This window comes from Thalia democratica, chromosome 5 (genome assembly GCF_965202585.1).
Source record: "Thalia democratica chromosome 5, ktThaDemo2.hap1.1, whole genome shotgun sequence".
Lineage (NCBI taxonomy): Eukaryota > Metazoa > Chordata > Thaliacea > Salpida > Salpidae > Thalia > Thalia democratica.
Window position 1 is genome coordinate 63,728,723 of NC_139169.1, and position 18,823 is coordinate 63,747,545.

The following is an 18,823-nucleotide window of genomic DNA, read 5'->3' on the forward strand; positions in this document are numbered from 1 at the left end:
TCTAAGTAATACTTTTATATTCTCAATTATGCATTTAAAAAGTCTAAATATACTTTTTTAGTTAAAATCGAAACTAACTAATATTTTAAATAATATTTTAAGAAGTAGCAAAGGTTTGTTTTCATAAAAGATTGATATCATTTGACAAAAAAAGTTCTAATAATAAAAGTTCATCTTTAACCCTATCAAAAATTAAATTTTTAAATTAATCTACAATTTCTAAATCAGCGAAAATCCATTATGACATTATATAACTTCAAACAAGTGTTATTAATGCAACCATGAGCTTAACTATTTCCTCATGTATCATAGCAAGAAATTTGCAAGAAGTTATATAAAATAAAGTTAAGCGTTTTGAATCATTTTGTTCTTTTTTACTTAAAATGTTCAAGTATTTGTATGGCGACTTGCTCACATACATCCGACAACTTTGCATGTCTGTACAACATAACTATGCAAAAAAATTGGTTATTTTGAAAACACGTCTAATCAAATGGAAAAATGGAAAGTTGTTCTTGTGATGTCATATTACTCTCCATCTGATGCTCATATGTACTCTCCTGTAAATAACTGAGCTCCATATCTATTGGTGAAGCATCTTGGCTGGTAGTTTCAGTTAGGTATTTTCTAATCGGATCTTGTTGCTGCTTATTTTGATGATTGCCTGTAAAAACACTCTTATATAAATTTGTATTTCTTCTGAAACGTTTATATAAAAAAATGATTTGTTTTGTCTTAAAAATAAAATGAGTAAATGAGTTGTTAGCGAAGAACAACATTTTTGTCAAGATTTTAACCTTATGTTTTTTTTGAATAAGTTAAATCAAAGGCTTGCTTATACTATATTAATACTTACTTTTATTAAGTTGCAGCAAAAACAAACCTCGCACTTGTTGTACTCCATTTCGGTTATAGAACAATTTATCAGGAGATATAAGATCAACTTCTCTACCGTCAACATCTTCGGTGTCTATGTCAAAAAATTCGTCGATTGATAAGTCATTGAAATCTTTTTCGATTTTGTTTTCTTCAGTTTGAACTTTTCGCTTTTCTGCTTTGTTGTCTAAAACCTATCGATTTGCGTTTATAAGTTTTGTTTCCCTGTTAATGTTGTAAATAAATTTAATGATTATTTATTTTTACCTCGTTTGGTTGAAACTTTATAAGTTTATTTCGCTGATTGTTTTTCGCTGCTGTTTTTGCTTTGGTTACTTTCATATGAATATTTTCAAAAATATTTTGCTCACTTAGGATTTGATTTTGTTGCTGTGTATTCTAAAAAGTTAACAGTGTTAAAAATAAACTACACAAAAGTAAATCGATGTTTAATTTTCTCTTAAGTACCCAGCTAGAATATATTACGTCATAATAGAAAAGAAAGACGCTTGTTACACTACAGATGTAAACTTGCTTTTGGCTAGTATAAATTCATAAAACTTTTACTTATTATGTTAGACTAGCCATACTTCGGTTGCCATCTTAAAATAGGTTTATATAAATATCTCCATTTTACATACTCAAATAAAACAAAAACTTTCCAGAACAATTTTTAACGTTATAAATTTTTTTAAGTCTTATAGTTTTTAATAGTGGAACTAAAGTTACAAATCATCATAAATTTTAGGATAAATAAACATATATTACGATTTCATAAATCGTTAGAACAAACTACTTGATTTTTGACCACTTAAAATTTACAGTTTTGTTTTTATAATTATACTTTCCACATAACAATTTAAATAACTTAAAAAATTTCTTATCAAAAAAACTATTTTAAATTTTATGATATAATTAACAAACACTTTTAGTGATTAAGTTACACATCTATTCAATGTTTTTAATATAAAAAACATTTAGATAATCCTATCTTTATAAAATTATGCATTTTATAAATATTATTATAATTATATATCTAAAATAATGTCAAGACACTAAATATTTTTTTTGTTTGAATTTCTTAGAAATCTTTATCAGATTCGTTGGCATTAAATGGTTGGCACAGAAAAATGACAACTAACATATGTAGAAGCTGAGTCTAAACGCTGTAAAGTATTTTGACTGGAACTGATTGCAACACCTATAAATATTGAAAAAAAATAAAATAAATAGCGGAATGTAAACAGAGTATTACAACATTTGTTTTTAGTCAACAAAACATTATTATTGAATAAATTCAAAAATATTTCATAAACTTACTAGTTTGATTATTTTTTGTGATCATACTATTGATTATACCAGATTTACTTGAAGCAGGAGATGTGATTTCAAAGTTTAAACTTAACAATGGAGAAGAAGGCATCTTACTAAGAGGGGCAGAGCTTGTATAGGGCCTGAGAAAATGACAAACAAATGGTAATATTTTTAACGCTTATTATTGTTAAAATTAGTACCATCAACTTAAACTCTGTAATTTATTCTAGTAAACTAAGTTTAAAGTATTGTAAGTGTTACAAATGGAATGGTGCTTTGTTTAACTAATATTCATTAAAAAACTACCCTTGTTAAATTATAACTTAGACAATAGTTTAAATTAAACACTAAACAGTTTAACTAACATGAACTCAAAAGACGATGACGAGCAAGATTTCTTTGCTTTTACTTTCTTGCTTATTTGTTTTAAGCTTTGTTGCTTCATCCTCTTAGGGGCTAACAACTATAAATAGTTTTTAATTTAAAAAAATTATTAATGTTCGAAATAATACAATTAGATACTGAAACTTACAATAAGCTGGTGCAAATAGTTTTATTTCAATTCATTTCTTTAATTTAAGATTTTAAAAACACAACTGGTATACATTAAATGTTTTATCATCTACTCATTTTTATGTTACTTTAAACTTTACAAAAAAGTCCTCACTTTTTTACTTGTCTTTTTACTTTCCTTCTTTGCTTTCAGCTTTGCTTTTTTATTAGAATTTAAAGGAGCTGATTTATTAACTACCCACCAACAACTTTTGTTATCCTCATTTTGAATCTTCAAAAACTTCGAGTGCAGACTCAAGTTGTGACGGATTGAGTTCTTTAAAGCAAAGTTATAAGAGTTAAGATTAAAAACTAAAGAGTTTATTATAGGTTGCACTATGCTTTTTATTTTATTAGTTTGTCATTCAACTTAGTTGTCGAGTCTTTTACAAAGTATTTGTATACACAAGCTTCTCAAGGCTTATTCATGATGTAAATTAACGGTTTGAGTATAATTTTATATTTCTAAACTTAAAAGTATCTGCTTTACTTTTAAAAGTTTAAACATCATCATTCAGTGCGAACTGTTTTAAAGTATTAGGATGTAAATTAAGCAAAATGACGTCATAACTAACTTTCCACCCTTTCGACGATTGATGATCGCGTTTATCTGCAAAGAAACATACGTTGGCTGTTATCCACCTGTTTATTTGTCATGTTTTTAGAACTTGTACGTTTGCAACAACACGAAAAACTTGCCTGTATATTTGTTTAAGAGTCAAACGTTGATCTGGCGAAGACTCGATGGCTTTGATGATCAGCTCCGCGTAGCTTTCTGGACCCCAAGGATTCATCTTTGGTCGGTGTTTAGGCTGAAATAAGCATATATGATAATCTCAAACCGTATTTACAAACAGTAAATATCGTAGATAATTAAAACTAAAGATAATTTTGCTCACTAAACTAAGGAATAAAAGAAAACATTTTCATATTTTTTCTACTTTACCTAGTAAGTTTAAAAAGCTTTAATTTGATCGAAAAACAATCAAACTAGCTACCTTGTTTCCACTTGAAGTGCTATTTTGGCTTTCTATACTGCTGGCTTGGCTTTTTTCTTGACTAATTCGGTCAACTTGCCTATTTTCTTCTTCAAGTGACATCAACCCAGCTATCGTTCTTATATGACGATTTATGATTTCATCAGATTTTGTATAATTTTTTGCTTTAAAACCAGAACACTCGTTTTTGTTATTCGTGACGTCACATGTGCTTAGCACCATTTGGTTCGCTTCACTATTAATCATTTGAAACCTAGTACTTTTGCTCATTATAGGCATGCTGTCTTTCAAAGAAGTCATTTGAGTTCCGTAACTTGTAATTTCACCAGATAACGGTGTAAATTTATTGTTTTTGAAGCTAACTATGTTGTCACTAGGGGTCACAAAAGTGTCGTTAGAACTATTGCTTTCATGATGACCAAACGTTTGCACGTAATTTTCTGACTCATACGAAGTTGCTACTACGTTATTAGGAGTCGTTAAATTTGACGAACAAGACCCAGTTGTCTCTCTGGTGTGACCAATTCTAACAGCAGACATTTGCTTTTCGTTACTTGCACAGCGGTTTTTTGCTTGTTTGTAATTTGTTGCAGCATGACACGTCAAGCTGAAATTGGTGTTTGGTTCAGTCATTATATGACTAGAAGTAGTCATCATATTATTTGCTGTTAACTGGTTGTAGACTGGATATATGATTTTGTTATAAGTTTCTGTCATTTGGTTTTTTAAATTGGTAGACACTTTTTTGTTAAAAGTATATTTTATTCTAGAATCATAAATAGAAACATTTATACTATTTCTTGGCCAATTTACAACGTTACTACTTGTTTCACAAGGACTAGAATATTGATTTGTAGTGTTTTTATGTGTTTGGTTACCAAAGTTTTCATAGTTTTGTGAATCGTACCTTGACTTAACTATCAAATCGTCACTATTAAATATTACATTGTTAACGATTACTATTTTTTCAGCTTTTTCATTATTTTTATATGAGCTTAAAAGGTTATGGTTGTTTTGTAGTGATTCAGAATTAACATGGTTTTCATTAACTTGGTAACTAAAGGGATTTTGGGGTAAAATTTCGTCTGGCAGTGATCTTGCCATTTCCAAACCAGCAGATATATCACTTTTACTATAATTGTAGTCTGTTTCTTTATTAGTACTAACTAAAGTTGGCCAAACTAGTTCGTTGTTATTACTTACTAGATTATTTGAAGGCTCAGCTGTTTTGTTCCTTCTTCTATTGGGTATCTTTAATCTTTTAGACGACGATACCTGAATGTCTTTTGCATGCAGGATGTTTTCATATCTAGTTAGTAAACACTCTTTACCCTTAGCACTTTTTTTAGCGGAAAAAGAAACAAGCCCATTGTTACTCTTTACGTCGTTTACCGCCTCTATTTCACTTTGTTGTCTCTGAAATTTCATCTCATCTCCTTCATTACTTCTTTGTGACGTCATAACTACAAGTTCATCATTGGAGCCAACATCACCTTGCAATGATGGAATCCTGTCGGCTGACGTGAAAACCAAAAAGTTATCCTTTTTGGAATGTTGACTTTCACTAGAACTGTTGTTCTGAGAAACTTGATTGCAAGAGTGAAAATTCCAGTTATTAAGTGAGGTAAAACTTTTGTTGAAAAACTTTGACGAAGGAAACTGGGTACTAGCTGCCTCCTTAAAGCTCACTTTTAAAATGTTTTCACGAGGTATTTTTTCGGTATTTTCTTCACTGAACTCCATAAACAAATAAGGCTTTTTTAAGTTTATTTTCAAAATTCTGAAAAAGGAAACTAGTAATTAAAATATTTAGTAAATACTTTTGTTATTTTTTTATTTAACTTTCAAAAATTTGAGCTAATTAAACATCATTTTAGACGAAACTCATACAATTTATTGAAAAACAAAAGTTGTACTAAAGTTTAATATGCAATTTTTAAACCTATAACTTGTTTTACAAACAAAGTTTTCTTGCACAAAAATAACTAGTTATATATATTTGTATACTAAAATGCACGAACGAACATTTATTTAAATTTTTTTTTTGATTATTAGTTTTAGTTTTACCTATGAAACTTAAATATAATTAAATATCACCGTTTTCTTTTAACTAAATGTAGAGACATTAATTACTTTTGCAGTAGTGTTTAAAAAATCAGTAAAATGTAGGAATTAATTTACAATCAAAATATAATTCTAAAAGAAATGGTTCGGTTCTTTATTATCAAAAGAAGAATTTTTCTTGAATTTGTATTTGAATGCAGTTTAGCTAACAACTTACGTAACTTAGACACCGGTAATTATACATACAAAAATACAGTATTTATATAACTATACTTCTCTAAAAACTGTTTGACTGCTTAATTATAAGTACAAACAATAACAAATGATTTAAGTTCAAAGTTAATAAAAAAAAAACAATTTTATTTTAACACCTAGTGATAACGTTATTTAAGATTGTATTTTAAAGAATTATGATTTTGCTAACAGATATAACCATGAGACTGTTTAACAAGATGCAACAATGTGTAAAGAAAATAGATGAGAGAAATAAAAAGTAAGTGTAGTGAAAACTAGTGAAAAAATGAGAGTTTGAATTTTAATGAAAAAATAAGTTCGGTGTTTTATTTTAAGTTAAGTTCACAATAACTTTTATACTATTTTGTTTATAAAAATTACATTAATAAAATGTTTTAGGTCACATCCATATCATTGATATTTTAAAACTGAAAAATTCCTTATGAAAATTTAAAAATATTAAATGTACGTAAATAAGAGTTATAAAAAAATAAGTATAGAAAAATATTTACGATATATATTTTGTAACTATACTTACTTTTCAACAAAGAGAGTTCTAGGTAAATTTTCTTTCTATTTGTTACAATTCACTGATTGCAATAAAATACTAGACTAACTTTATTCTTACCAAAAAATGAATACTGCACTATAACATTTATAGAAAACAATAAAATAAAACTATAAGCAGTAGAATAATTTTTTATTATTATTATAAAATTAACAAATTTTAAGGGTTATTTCTGACTGTTAGTGTTCATAGTATACCCTTGTGCCAAATGAAGTCTTTAATAAAATAAAAATAAAGAATTATTCTAGCAAGAACAAACTTTTTTTTTTCCTTTTTTTCCCTCTCTACTAAAGTTTTATTATTAAGCTTTAAGTTTCGCAACTTATGGAAAGTAAAGCCCGATATTTTAATTTATTTTCTTACTAAATTATGTGTAATTTATATTATCAATGTCAGCAACTGTTAAAGTTTTAAAAAGAAAACAAAACGTTCGAAATTGTTTGTAGTTACTAAAAAGTTCGTTGTATAGCATTGACTTTAATAAAATTGTCTCATAAAACATGTTAAAGCTGAAAAATTCTAAACTGTTGTTTATAACTCTCACACGCTTAATTGTTTTTTTTGTAAAATATGTTTATGATGACAATTAGTTATAGTTTAAAAAATTCTGATAACTAGAATTATTTTTTTTTGATATATATGGAAAAAAATTTCTACAAAACATAAAAATTTTATGCTTTGTTAAAGTAATATCAATTTTTAAAACTAAATTTTGTGCTTAAATTTATTAGAATTTTATAATGTAGTTACGTACATCAATCTTTAAAATGGTTTTTGTTTATCACAAAATATTCAGTTAAACTTTGATACAATTTTTGTAAATGAAAAGTTACATATTGTATTAATTAGTGAATCAATTTATTTTATTTAGTTATAAAAATAACTGTAATACAAATAGTTTTTAGAACTAAGAACTTAAAACATACTTACAAAAAAGTGTTTTGATGCTAAATCATTGTTTTAAAACTATGTTTAATTTGTTGCTACTGTAGAAAATTGGATTTAAAAATTTTAATCATTTTTTTAAATCTTTGTGCTTATAAAATAACTTAAGTTTTACTTAGTTTACAGAATACCGAAATAAGTTATTTATTTATGCTAAAACCTTTGTATTTGAAAGAAATTCAAGTTACATATTTAAAATGTTTAAGTTACATAAAGTTAGAAGCTATCAAGATGATTCCAACTAAAATAGATTAAAATGAAAAATTAGTTATTTAATGAAGTGCTTAACTTCAAAAAAATTTAAAAGACATAAATTCAATTTAATACTGATTAAAAAAAAATTGGTTATATTTATCGTTATTAACATGAAAAATATTTTATATAATAAACTGTTTTTACACAAACAAGATTTTTCTAATAAATGGAAGTACATACTTTTTTATATTTTAAGTAATATGTGCAAGTTTTATAACTTTTTTAATGAAGCCTTTTCAGCTAAATTATTTTTTTAATACCTATACTACGATTAATATACCTTGAATTAGAGTAATAACAGCGAATTTAACTTTTTTTTTAGAGTTTTTATAGGTAGTATTTAAGTTTTAAACATCCATGCTTAGTTTAAGAAAAATATAATTAATTTGATATTTTTACTAGCTATATACTACAACATATACTTAAACTATAAATATTTTGATTTTTTTAAACATAATATATAAAATATTTCGAAACACAATACAGTTAAAATAACTTATACATGAAAACGTTTAACATTTTTAGAAAGACTTTTTCCTAAAACTGTAAAAGTTAAAAGTTGCATAACTATTGAAAAATTAAATTAGTTGTTTACTTTGAAACTTTACAGTATAATTTCATAAAATATCATGACGTTTTTTATATTTAAAATACTTTTATAGCATTATAATCAAAGAGATATTTTTTATTGTATAATCTTGTTTAAAGTCGGTAAAGACATTTTTTGATAAGAGCAAAATAAAATTGTTTCTGCATACCAAACTTTTGTATATCTATTATTTAAAAACTGTGAGAGTCTCATAGATAGAAGCCACAGTTGTTAACTTTGCGTAAATATAAACTTACTTGAAAACGAAAAACAGGAGCAAATTTTTTTCTGACGAGCCGGCAGGAGGAAAAAGTTTATCGAATACACAACTTAGAAGATAACATGAAGAGAGAAGCGGGAGAAATTTTTTAAGTTAGCAGCAATTTCTATGGAGTTTTTTCACTCAAATGTTATTTGTTTTTAGAATTTTAAAGAGGTTTTGTCGAAATGCTTAGAACAATAATGTTATATCATTTTGAATTTTAATTAAACCTTTTAGTAATTAACGACAAAAATAAATACCAGAAACAATGATTCTAATAAAACTTAATGACAAACAGTAAATACTATTGTCATGTTTGTTCGAAGTCTAGTTTAAACTATGTATCTAATCTTTCATTACTGACGTATTTTAAATAAAATTTTTCTCAAAATTTTAATATGCTTTTGTTAAAGCTCTTGTTGTCTTGCGATTTTATTTTTATGATTACCTTTTTGGTTAGTGCAAATAGTTTTTTCTGGAATGTTTTTTCTTAAAATATTTTTGAAAAGTATGTTGTTTATAAAGTTTAAAAACAAGTTTTTTTGAGGTCAAGCACAAAGTTTAAGTTTAAAAAATTTTACACTAGGTTAAAGTTTACATGTAAATTGTCTTGAACAAACCAACTGCTCTATAGCGCTCGTAGTGGTCATTTGCGTAAATTTTATATGCGAATTGTTAAAAAACAGTCAATTACTCCATCGGACTCATATTGGTTTAAATTTACCATTTAGTTACAACTAAAAAAAGCTTTGATGTTGTACAGGTTTAAAAGTTCTTAATTTGTTTCAAAATTGTAACTTTTCGTAATATTTTTTACTTGCATACACCTTTAATTTTTTTTGTGAAAAAAATTTGGTGGTAAAAAATTCAAATTTAAATATTTGTTAATGAACAGAGTTTACTTTACTTAAAAAAAGTCCATAAAAAGTTTTCGATATTAACTTCATAGGTATTTTTTTACCATAAAAAGATCTCAATATAGTGACCTAAAACCAAAGTAGCTTTTATAATAAGATATTTTTTAATATAGTAAAAATCAACTAAGAATTTAAATATTTAGCTAAGCGTAGCAAATATTTGTAAAAACAAGTAAAATGAGTCACTTACCTTTGTTTAATAAAAAAGTAATTTAGTTAGACAAAAAAAACTATATTAAAGTCAATTTTGCAACAGAATAAAAAAGTTGTAATAAATTAAGATAAATTTTGTAAGTTTTGTTTTTGAGCGTGCACTACTAAATTTAAAAAAAGTAACTTTTGACCATCATGTATTCACATATTTCTTATTTATGTTTGATAATTCTTAAAGAAGTGAGATGGTTATAAAAAGGAAACTGCCTAGAAAGGTTTTAGGCTGTTTTTAATTCAGTTATTGATTATTTTCTTAAAAGGATAAGGTATTGGCAAACAATCTTGTTAAAAGAAAAATAAAAGAAATAAAAATTCTTTTATGTCAGACTTATATGGTAAGTTCTACCATCTGAACAAAAATTTACAAGGTAAAAACTTAAACCTTGTGAAAGTCATAAGTAAGATAACCAGTTTTAGAAACCAACTTGAACTGTATGGAAAAAATTTCAAAAATAATCAGTTTGCAAGTTTCGAAAACTGAAAACTTTAAATAAGTGAAGGTGATGTAGAAGTGCTTTCATCTCATCTGAAACAGTTTAAAGGTGACATTAATAAACGGTTTAATTACATTTTTTGATTAAATGTCAAGAAGTGGATTATGGATCCCTTCGAAGCAGATCTTTTTGAAGTAAACGTTTACTTATAGGAAACCTTCTCAGACTTACAAACTGACCTTGAACTCAAAGTAAGTTTTTCGAAAGAACGATAAAAAAGCTTTTTGACTCAACAAAAACTAAGGCAAAAGTTTTCCATCATTTGGGAGGAAGTTAGATTGTTGTTTATAGCTTTTCCTTGTATGTTGTTGAGCAACCTTACAGTTCAGTTGTCAATATCTTTAGCAAAATATCTTTAGCAAATCTAGATATTTGTAATTTGTGATTTTTTGGGATATTTCTTATTTAACCTGATTTGTATTGTATTTTAGTATGCTTTTTTTAATAAAAATCTATTACGTTATTTATTCTACAACAGGTTTGCTTAATGCCTAATGAATATAAATGATGGTAGACTTTCTCTTGAGTTCGCACTTTTTACCAAAAAAAATATTTTCTTAAATTTGACTTAAATAAAGTCTATTACTAACTAATTATTAATAAAACAACAATATTTATAATATTTTATAGCTTATACAGATCTATTGTTTTAAATGAATGCTTATTTTATGTTTTAGTTGTTTTTATGTTTATTCATAACATTATTGCATTATAATATATTGAAATCTTTCACTTATATAAAAAATTATCATGTTTTCTTGAGTTCGCACTTTTTGGTTTTGTTCAAAGTGTGAACTCAAGCGGAAGTCTACTGTATTAATTAAGTGGTTTATGATTTTAAAGTTAGTACTAGTTTTGTTTTGACCTGGTTAACTTTGTAGTTTATATTTGTCGTTTTACATCACACAAAAAAATTTAATCAAATAGTGATTAAAACATTTATTTGAAAGATATTTGTTTGACAAATTTTTGTTATTACTTGTTGAATCTGCATAAATAAAAAAATTTTGATAACAATTAAAGTTTTTATTTCTAAAAATATTGTTTTGGCTTTAAAAGAGTATAGATTTGAAGTCTCTATTTGAAATGACTTCAATTTTTAACTTAAAAGTTTTAAAGTTAATTTTACTTTTTAAGCTGAGTTATTATTCTAAAAAAATTTATATTTTAAGGAGATTGAAACAATTAGTACAACTATTTTTTGTTTTATCTTAGTTCATAATATTTTGAAAGTTAAAGTGTGTTGTTTATTTTAACAGTTTAATCCTAGCCTTTAATTTTTCACTATTTTCCTCTGTTAAATTATTAGAGGCTGATAGCTAAATTAAAAATTCATTTTTAAACTGAATTAAATAAACCATTAAAAAGACTGCAACAGTTACAAAACAAATTATTAACCTAATAAAAAGTTTTTTATTTGATTATTTTCTATTCACAGAAATAACTGTAAAACCTTTAGTTCGTTTTTTAGTTAGTTTTCTTTAGTTAGAAAATAAAATTGTTAGAGTTAAGGTTTAATTTCTTAAAGGTTATTTCAAATAAAACACTATTTAATGGTGTTCTACTATAAAACATATAGTTAAAAAAAAATAAAATTAAACCTAAACTTTACAACTAACTTGCTTATAATATTTCTTAGTATTAAAATTAATAATTTAACTGCAATAACAGAAGCTATTAATGAAACTAGTTTTCATGTGAGACAATCGACCAGTCGATAAATCTTCCTCAAACTAGATCAGCAATGATGTTTTAATATGTTTTCCATAAGGTGTCAGATAAACTATTTATTCTTTTGTAGATTTTTTAGTAAATATGACTTGCTGACTACAAAAGTTGTCTACCACTAACCTAAGGATTCATTAGTTTCAAAACAATACATATTTAAAGAGAATTGATTACAGAATACATAGGCTTTTTATTAATTAAGTATTTTAATACAATTTACTGGGCTTATTAAAAAAACAACTGTAAATTATTTTCTCAAGCCCTAAAACTACTTTTACCACAGCCCTAAAGTGCATGCATAAGAAGTACCAGACTAAATTACATTTCGAACAAAACTTTTTTGGCTAAAAAGTGCGTAGTCGAGAATTAAATTACTTTATTTTATAAAATACTGGGGGGGGGGCGATTTTTTTTCAAATTTCTCAAGATTTTGCAAATTAGTTTGGGAAACCCTGGTTTAAACATTTAGCTTATTTTCTAAACTAACTTGAGATTATATTAGTTTTTCGTGTAACAATGTTTTAAATTTTACCGTTTTGTTTGTATTTTTAGATAGCAATTATCTCGTTTTAATTATTTTTCATATGAATTACAATAAAAAAATCCGCGATAGCAGAACACCTTGTGAGTAATCCAAGTTGTAAAAAATTTTGCATTATCTAATTTCAGTGTAATGCGACAATGTTCAAATACATTGGAATTAATTAGACTTAAAGCCATTTTAATACATTTAAACAAACCAAATTTATGCAAAAAGAAAAAAATTTGACTACACCTTAACCTTATTTAGTTAAGACCATTTGGTGTTGATTTTTAAAGTTTTGTTGATTACATTTACGTTTACTTAATTGATCAGTTAATTAATTTGTAAAATTTTTGTATATATACTTGTTGTGTTTTATTGTATTGTTTCAATTGTAATTTCCCTGAAGAGAATTTGACGAAATTTGTTGGAATGAAAAAATTTGAGTGTTCTTTTATTCATTAAAAAGTAATTTTTGTCTACTTTGTTCCTTGCCCATTTAAAATTAAACTTGTCTTGCATGGTATTAGAATTAGATAAATATATTTCTCTAATATATTGTAAGACAAGATTAATCTTAGGTGGGCAAGGAGCAAATTAGCTAAAAATAAAATAGTTGTTGAGTTGAAATTAAACATTATGCCATAAATAGCGTAAAAAATAAAAGTTTCACATTGTTTGAATTAAAGTATAAAGGGGACTGAGACACTTTAAAATACAAAGAGCAAGCCCTTAGAGTTAAAATTTTTTTTTTATGGAAGGCACATACTAAAAATTCAAAAACCTCAATTTTATTAAAAATCTATATTCTTCTATATTTTATAAACTTAAATTAAGAAATATTTTCAAAAAGTAAGTAATATTATGTCCTGGGCATGACGTTAAACTAATCTGGTGTATGACTCGATAACCGAAAGGTTTTTTGTACACCAGGTCCTTGGACCAAACCTTTTGAGCGTATTTTTTGTCGTTCAATAAACAATATGTATATTAATTCATAAACACAGACAATTTAAAGTGTTAAAGTATTTCAAATTTTTTTGTAACTTTTGAGAAATGTTGTAACTAAACGAGAGTACGTAAACAAATGAGTGCGTAGATTCGCAAGAGGCGACTGTAGTAATGATTTTTTTTAACTAAAATTCACAAAATGCAAGTAAGGTGGCAGGTTTGAGTTTATTTCACAAAAGTATCAAGACTTTAAACGTTAGTTTGAAAATTTTACATAAAAACTTGATAACATAAAAATATGAATTTTTAGATAAACAGTATGACATTAAAGAAGGTGTTGACCATTTAGTGATAATATAATTATCGTGCTTGTGTTTTTACAATTTGAAAAATAAAGCAAATGTATATCTGCAAAAGTGTTTGTAAACAGTAATAAGTTTTGTTTAAAATTTTCGCTTTCAAAAAAACGAGCTATTTCAAAAAAAGTTGAACAATATGTATCACACTTTTTCTGATAAATTAACTTTTTGATGTTAACTTTTTTTTTTACTTCATGTACTTTTTTTTAATTTAGGGAGCTCCTTAGTAAATTGTTTTTATTATCTTTACTGTTTAATATACAATACATTATGTCTTTAAAACAATCAATAACTTTGATACAAAATTTAAAACGTCTGGAATTTTTAAAGTTTTTTAAAGGCAATACATTTTTAAAGTTAACATGTATCATAAAAAATAAATAATTAAATGAAAAAAAATATTTTTTTGCAACGGACAGTTTTAAGGTTAGTGTTTCCTTTTGTCACAATACACGAATAGTTAATCAAATTTTCTGTGTTTTGAAACAAGTAAATAAGATTAAGCAAACTTGTAAAAAATATTTAAAAAAAATTTATTTAAATGACACATTTATAGAACCAAACAATTTTTTAAAGTAACAGTGCATAAAATTTTTGTTTATACTGTCAAAATAATCTTCTAAAACCCAAAATTATTTACTTTATAAAAAATAAAACAAAATAGTTTATGTTTAGTTCTACAGTTCATAACAGCTAGTGTACTACTATTATTTAAAACTAAATAGTAGGTACTATGAATCCGATTAGTGAGGTAAAACTAACACTTCTATTGTCAGTATTTACTTTAGATAACATATTTGCAAAATGTCTTATACTTTAAATTTGTTAAACTAAGTTTTATAATCTCTAGTAAACTCTAATATACATTCTTGTTAAATCAATGTGCACTTTCGTTAATTGATGAATAATAAGTGGCTTTCTGTCTCTTGAGTTTTATTATCATAAGCTTCTTCGTCGACTCAATTTTAAAGTAATTAACGAATTCGAGAAAAGGGATCGTATATCTTTATTCTTAAAATGATTGTTTTAACTGGTCATAGTTACATAGTTTGCATACTTTTAACTTTAAAAATCACATTTATTTTATTTTTTTTTTTTTAAGGTAGAAAAACATCAGAAAATACTCACTCTCCCCTCTGCAACGATAAACGTTTTCTGAAGGTCAAGCAAGTGAGTTTGAGCTCATCACATGTTATTCCACCTGCCCTATCTTTAAATTTACTAAGAAAAAAAATTACCTTTTAACTAAAAATAAAAATGTCTATGTAACAAAAAAAGAAAAAAAAATAACTAAATGAAATAAAACTCTTTATTGAAAAAACCTTTGGTGACACGTCATTTAGCAAACACTCACAAGGTTAAAATCTCAACACTAAAAACCACAAAGTGTGGTAAAATCATGAAGCTCAAATCCCCAAGTAAGTATTTGCCGACGCTACAACAAAAAACAATCCAATCATGTGATCACTGCCACCAGTGTGAACTCACAATCAGCTGTTGCAAACTCAAATAAACAAATATCTAATTAAAAGTATTTAGTTCTAAAAACATAAAAAACTAACTAGAATAAAGAAATACTGTAGTATGAAAAAAAATACTACTTGTATGGATAATATTATATACATATATATCAACAATAAATTCAATAAATAATAAGAGTTTTAAAAATTTCTAAGTACTAAGTTTGTACAAAACTCAAAAAAAAAAATAATAAAAATAAAATAAAAAATAAAATAAATAAAATAAGTAAAAATAAAATAAATAAAATATTAAATAAAATTTAAAAAAAAATAAAAATTTTGTATCAAATTTATACTTATACATCTAATTTCTAATAAAAAACATAAAAAACTATCTTAAATCTAACACAATAACAAATAAAAACAAGTAAAATAACTGAACAATAAACAAATTTATTACAATAATTTATAACAATCACTCTTTCATTACCAGGACAATTATAAAGTAAAGACCTACACATCACAATCTGGTTACATGACTATTCAAATTCTGACAATTCAAATTCCGACAATTCAAATTCCGACAATTCAAATTCGGACAATTCAAATACGACAATTCAAATTCCGACAATTCAAATTCCGACAACTCAAATTCCGACAACTCAAATTCCGACAACTCAAATTCCGACAACTCAAATTAGGACAATTCAAATTCCGACAACTCAAGTTCCGACAATTCAAATTTCGACAACTCAAATTTGGACAATTCAAATTCCGACAACTCAAATTCAGACAATTCAAATTCCGACAACTCAAATTCAGACAATTCAAATTTCGACAACTCAAATTCGGACAATTCAAATTCCGACAACTCAAACTTAGACAATTCAAATATCGACAACTCAAATTCGTTCAATTCAAAATTTGACAATTCAAATTTTTAAACTCAATTGTGGCAATTTATATTTCGATAATTTAATTTCGGACAATTGAAATTCTAACAATTTAAATTCTAGCAATTTAAACTCCGACATTTCAAACCCGACAATTTTAATTTTGATAGTTCAAAAGACGACAACTAAAACTAGGATAAATAAAACCAACAACATAAAATAAAGTTTCAAAAACTATTCATTTTTGTAGCAAGTAACCTCTTTTCAGTTTTTGCTATGAAAGCTTTGACAGCATTAATTGTTTTATGTATTATTATCTTGAGTAATAAAACTTAGTTTTGAAATAAATACAAAAAAAATCAAAGGAAAATTATATATTATAAAAAGTTTAATAATAAGAGTTTATTTTTATCGTAATTTTTAAATGCATATCTCCATGTACTTGTCGTTTTTTAGTGTTGTCGTTTTAAAGTTGTTAAGTTTTATTTTGAAGTCTTTAAGATGTTGTGTTGGATTTTAATCTCCTATTCTTATAGAGTAGGGTTTTTGCAACATACGGCCTGCAGGCCGGATCCGGCCCTCAGGAGAAAATGACCGGCCCGCTAAGGCCAATATTACAAAAATTTTATAAATTTAGTATCTTAATTTTACAATAAAAAAACTGTAAGAATTTGACATTAAAATACTTAATTTAAAAATAGATTTTTTATTTATTTATAGTGATAAAAACACCATTTTTCGTCGTAACATTTTGTTTAGTCAAAATCAGAGGTAATACCTTTACTTATAATAAACCAATTCAAGAGATATGCTTGGTTATATATACGCAGTCCTGGCGGTTACTTACTATAATGCCGTATTAAAATGATATCCTTAGGTAGTTCTATGCTACTATTTAGATTAATCTTGTTAAATAATTAAGTAGGTATATAGAAAATAAATTGAAATAATACTACTAATCTAAGAGATTATAAGTGTTGGTAGGACCCAACTGCTGTTTATTGAAATAGTTTTACAAAGCAGTTAAATTATTTAAACTAAAATTTATTTAAGTAGCTTTTTAAGTTTCTTAGAAAGCTTAAACTACTTGTAAAAAGAAATCGAGTCAATAAGTTTAGACTGTATTTACAAAAAATAAATTTGCAATAAACTACAACGAATTGTACTAACAAAATAGTTCGATATGAAACACTTCGGCTTAACAGCCGAAGCGACGAAAACAAACCAATAAAAAACAAATACTAACAAACAGTAAGTCAACTAAAAAAACCAAACTCAAACGAGTTCGTTACTTTTAAAGAGAACTTGAGAGAAGAAAATGAAATAAAATGACTTTTTACCGCTACAGAGCGGTTACAAGACCTAATATTAAAAATATTATTAAAGTATTGTTCAGCACAAGGATGCCACAAATAGATGATTCCGAAAACTTAATAAAAAGTCGTATGTTTTAGCTTAAAATATTACTTTCGAGTAAATTTTAAGTAATCGAGTTTTTGTATTTATAAATATAGTATTAAGTCGGTCAAGGGTTAAATATTTATTATCCAAGGACATTAAATCTAAGAGCACTAGTTACAAGGGTAATATTTGTGGTTATGTTTTATCCGATTTGTATAAAGTTTTCATCTTTTAAATCAAAATTTTAATTGTTTGAAGTTAAAAAACGTTTGCATGTATGTTCAATAAATACAATGTCGTTATAATAGTTGTTCTCTTTTAAAGCTTTTTAATTTTTTTAATGTAAGTCACATTGTCGTAACGTTTTATGTAAAATAAATTGTATCTTTACATATACAGTAAAACTTCATTCTATGCTATTTTTTTGATAAAAAAAAAACATTTTCTAATATCAAAATCAATATAACTATTTTTTGATGCAATAAAAAACATTTAATTTACCATTTTTGTGTAATTTAACTCTAGATTTGATTTTGAATTGTGCTAATTTTTATTTTGAGTTGCCCATTTTTCTTTATTCAAGTTATCAAATTTTTGAAGGCAATTTTCTTTTTTGATTAGATTAGTGTAACATAGCGCTAAATTAAATGTATATCTATAGCATGATATTCTAGGTATGTTACTCTATTAAGTGTAACACTTTCGTTTCTTTTAGTTTCAAAAAACAATTAAATTGTTTTCTTAGTCAATGGTAAGCTTTTATTGATCAATTTAAAGTGGGAGAATTTTAAATTTTGTTCACGTGTTAATATAACATAACCAGTTTTTATCATTGCTTTTTAATTTTTTTTTTAACTAATATTACATCAATCAATGCTGGTCTTATGAAGATAAACAACCTATTTAGTTTATATTAAAAAAAAAAAATCGAAAAATATATATGCATTCCTAAGCTCCTCAAATTTTACAAACTAAAACAACTAAGATTTATAAGTGCACATTTTATTACAACATTAAAGTTTATAATTCATTGCTATTGCACTAAGGTAGTCACGTTTATCCATTTATGGATATGGTCTTCAAAATATGAAAACAGAGGCACAGTTCTTTGATCAAATTGTCTCTGATGCCCAAATAACATAAATCAAATTTCAACTCAAACAAAACATACATGTAGAAGCACTCTAGATCTACTCCATATAGTTATTCAACAAAAAGTTTTTATAT